The following is a 5014-nucleotide window of genomic DNA, read 5'->3' on the forward strand; positions in this document are numbered from 1 at the left end:
AAGTTGAATCTCCACCGACGACGTGGTGATTCTGTGGGCCCTACGGACTTCAGTGTTCTTTGTTCCTGTAGTTCTCATGCCTTTTATTTCTCAGCAAAATTGCTCTTTTTCCCATATTGTTTTATATTTTATATTTCCACCGATATTGCCAACTTGCCTGGCGCTATCCCTTGTTTTACTTAGTCTGCGCTGGTTGGTGGACTTTCAGGTTATGTGTTTTTAGAACCGTGTTCTAAAACAACGCAGAAGAAGTTTCAACCCACCATCTCCGATAGTTCGTATTTGCTTTCGCGTCTTTTTGGCCTTTTCTTATACTTTTGGCGAGTTTCTGCCAGTTGTATCACATTTGACGGCTGACTTATGGCCGTTACAAGTGAGGATCGAGTAGTATAGATGCCAACCTCTTTGATTTATTGACTGGCTTCAGAGATGGATTGATAGTTTTATGCCGCACAGCGCGTGAGCTCGACGAGTCGTGAAAGAGGGTAGACAATTTTTGGGGGGAGAAAGATGGGTCAACCACCCGTTATAGGTGTTTGTGCGTTCGCGTATAAAACATGTGCGCATGTACCTGTTTTATGGGTTCGTGCATTGATGTTTACAACAGTATGCATACAACATGCACAATTGAAAAATTCAGAAAAGTTATTCTTCCTCCAGTGATGAAGGAATGTCCCCTTGATCATGAAACTGCTACACCACCTCTCATCCCTTCCTCCCACCGCCTACGCCCCCCAAAAAATGAAGCACTGGTCATCCAAGCTCTCTGAGAATAATAACAGTTTTGTCATTTAACAACATGCCTCAGTAAGGAATCTTCACCTCGTTAGCTCATCCAGCATTGTGGTTTATGTAATTATTACTTTTGTCGTCGTTCTGATCTCGCGCTATACCAATCGTCATGTCATACCAACTGGCCCAAACCGCCACGCTTCTAAGTGACTACCACCTCCTTGCGGCTAGAGTTCCATTCGATATCGACTATACTATCAGGTTTAAGAGGAGTGCGTTTTTATCTCAGAATCCGTCCTTCTGAAGCTGGTGGTCTTACATATACAGTTCAGGCAGTAGCTGGGTGCTGCTGAAAATTTATTGCTTACGTAAACGAAAATACGAGCGAGTAAGTCCACATGTGGGTGTTTGAAATCATAAAGAAGTGTACAATTAATACAAAAGTTAGTTCTCCTGTCAAAAAAAGGCATAAAAATGTATACATATAAAGGCCTCTAGTTCCTAAGTCAACACTATGGGTTAAAAAGGCCGTGTTTAGAAACAAAAACTCTTTTTAGCTGTTCGAATATAACCGAAATGAAAATAGTGGTTTCGCCTGCGTCCTCGTTATCACATTGTTTGTAATTATAATTTTTTGGAATATAGAATATTATTCATGCTCTTTTTGCAAAAGGCCATAAGTGCATATCACCAGCCCTACATCACATCAAAGTATGAAATAAGAGACGTTTCGTTCATGTTGATTGTGAAAGTTGACAAAGCGAAAAATCATTTGGTGCACCAAAAAAAAAACTGGCAGAATAAATGGAGATGTGCTTCAAATAAACAGGTTTATTGGCTTGCCACCCGAGGCTCCGAGATTATCGCAGTATTTTCGCAACCGCTACTCTGTATGTGCAGCCAAAGCACTCGTATTTCAACACCTCTATTTAGACAAACCTTCGTTTAAAAGAAGCTTGCCTGTATGTAGGCTGCATATTGCGCAATACGTGAGTTTACAAAACCTTTTGTCATTTTTTTGCTCCCTGTGTAAGCATGGCTGTACGTTGCGTGGTCGTTCGTGTGCGTGGTAACGACATATCTAAGTCAAGATGTGCTGTAGCTTGACGGAAGCTGTGACTGTCAGCTTACAGCCAGGCAAAAAAGGGTGGGCAGCCAAATTTCGTGGCTTTAAAGAAGCTACACAGCAGTGAGAAATGAATGCACCATCCTAGAGCATTAATTGCGAGAATAGTTCTCGTTGAGCTTTTTGAGAGGCCACCAAGAGCTTCTCAAGAACCCTACAAGACCAAGAAGCTGCTCTTGTACGAATTCCACAGCTAGGTTGAGCAGTTTTGCACACGCGGTGTTCGACAACCGACAGTGAATAAAGGTATGCCAGCTCATATAGGAAACGCATAATTAAGAATACTGCCGGGAAACAAAAGAAATGACCACGTATCTGCATGTTACATTGCAAATGTCGTCAAAAGACGATAGTGTTGCGTCTGGAGAGAGTGAATAAAACGTTTATTTGATGTTCTGCGCAAGAAATTTGGTGAATCGTATTCCAGAGGCCCTGCGTTAGAGTGCCTCGACCATGCAGCGGAGGTGAAAAAGCGCATCAAGTCACGTCACATGTGAGACATGAGCGCTATCTGGCAGTACTCTTGGAAAACAAAGCATGCACGGTCTCGGAGGTGATAAGGTGTAGAACACAAGGCGACGGGTAGGTGCCACCACCCTGTCGTCTTAGCAAAGCGTTGGAAACACTTGCTTTTTCGTGCAAGCGTTTCCTCGTCAGAGCAACGTGAGAAATGATACGGTCCTTATAATTACTTATGTATGCTCTTTCTAGTAAGAGACATACATACAGAATATTGACGTGTTCTCATGGTGCCTCAGATATGCGCAATAATTGCTTTTCAATTGACAATCGCACAAGCTGAATCTCGAGCAATATTGGTGGGCGCTGTGGATTGGGTCGGCCGTTTGGAGTATCATTTGGCCACTTTGGTGCCGTTTAGGGTACCGTTAAGGGCAGACAAGCAGACATTGTACAGACAGACAGACAGACAGACAGACAGACAGACAGACAGACAGACAGACAGACAGACAGACAGACAAATGAGCAGACAGACAGACAGACAGACAGACAGACAGACAGACAGACAGACACACAGACAGAAAGACAGACAGACAGACATTGTACAGACATACAGGCAGGCAGGTGCTTTTGATATCTATCCGCTTATTCTTCACACGTAGACAGTTCTGCGTGCTAAACGCTGATAATAATATCCATGCGCTTACGCACTCTGCGCAGCTTTGTTCCTTTCAAAGCACTTTCGAGGACACTCGGACTTCTTCCTAAAGATGAAAACGCTATAGCGGAATCAGGCCCCGTTCTCATTACTATCGATCGCGCTTCACCCGAAAAGACTTCCTAGCGTGTAAAATTGGTCATTTGGAACTCTTCCAGAACATCCTATGCAAATTACTTTGCAAATTACCCACTGCGTCATTATTTTCACTTTTTGAAATTGCGGAACTACCATGACGCGTCCTTTGTGCAGTTGCGCAGCTGCTTACTTTGTTGTGGAATGGAAGTTTTAAACCACTCACTCTTCGTGCAATTCACATTTTCGACGTCTGGTGCGATTTAATGATTCTGTCACGCAAGACTGAAAGCACTGGACGACTCCTTCTATTGCATGATTTCTCAATGCATTAAATATTACGCATCGGTCTCAAACATTTTCGCAGCTCCATGGCAGAGCAGCGGCTTGCTACACGAAAGGCCTGGGTTCGCTTCTCACCAGTATCAAACATTTATATTTACTTGCATCTATTTCGGTCACGCACAACGCTGGTTTTTAGCTCACATTCAACGATGCCAACACCGACACCAGTATTTCCGTGAAACTAAGTTTGTAAAATTGTCCTTTTATAGTTAAATGTAGTTTGCTTCAAAGCAATTTCTGCTTTAGTAGTTGTCTTTGCGGACGAAAGATTTCCATCAAGAAAACAGTTCACGCCTTTACGGCTTACTTTAGGAATTATGGTCATACTTCCTATAAATACCGAACGTCCAACAAATGCAGATGTTTGTATACATACTTTGAGGTTGCTTGAATAAATAAAAGTCTACTTATGCATTGTTTTTCTCTTTAAATGCAACTTGAGTCAGTACGCTTAGATTTTATTTTGTCCTGAGAGGAAGAGAAATGAGAGGACACACATTCATTTGGTTGTGCGTGGAGGCGAATGGATTCATTGTAGTGTGTGAGCTAAATGACCAGGTGTCTAAACGGAGCTGGGCCATTTGTTCTCAAACACCGCAAAACACAGCTGTGAGAAGTCCTTCTGAAAGCGTACCAGATTTCATGAAATGGAACTTACTCTTCGATTGATTGTAATGCTGGGGGCCAGGATGAGAAAATTTATAGCGCTGCCATTTGTTTTGAGTAGGATTGGCAATGACCCTCTACTGCAACTTTTGTGGAAAGGATTTTGACAATATGAGAACATTCCTTTCTTGTTTCCTCTATATTTTCTCACCAGCTTCAGTACAACGACAGTCATAAGAACACGTCTAAACTGGTGCCCCTTCATTAGACAAGAGGAGTCATCAGTAGGAAGGTAAGCTGTTTGTGGCGTATGAATAGAGGTACATCAAGTCTATAACTCTTATCTTCTGATGTGTAAACTTGTTGTCGGCCGATTTTATAGCTCGGAATGATGTTGCGTAACGGCTCTAAAAGGAACACACCGGAACAACTCGCTTCCCGTAGACTGAGAGAAACTTTCACTGTGTGTTGTGTCAGCTGTGTACAAACTATATGGAGCCAAAATTTAGAGTGTTATCTAACCAGAAAACGTGAGCTGCACTAATGAGGATGTAAACACGTTTATTTAGTGCATTAGTCACTCCTTCGTGGTCCTAACGGCTTGAGCACGGCTATGAATTTCGGCATACGCCAACCACTCTCCGCGGAGACAATCTCGAAAAGCACAGGTTATCAAACACGTTGATAAAATGCAGGGTAATGCAGTGCTGGGTTTGGAGTTCAACAACGCAAGAGATCTTGGAAGGTAAAGGTTCGCTTCCTGTCGATCAGTGTTCCAAAGTAGATCAAACTTTGGCGGACGCCACAGTGAGGAGCTTAGGAATAGTACGACCACCTGGAGTTATTTAGGCGTCCACTAATTCTTCACATTACACCAGCTTCTATAATTCTTTTCTATGAAAAAGTAACTACCACGGCTAAGTTTGAAACCAGCCTTTTGAGTCAGCAGCTGA

The sequence above is a fragment of the Rhipicephalus microplus genome, chromosome 4, assembly GCF_043290135.1.
Source record: "Rhipicephalus microplus isolate Deutch F79 chromosome 4, USDA_Rmic, whole genome shotgun sequence".
NCBI lineage: Eukaryota > Metazoa > Arthropoda > Arachnida > Ixodida > Ixodidae > Rhipicephalus > Rhipicephalus microplus.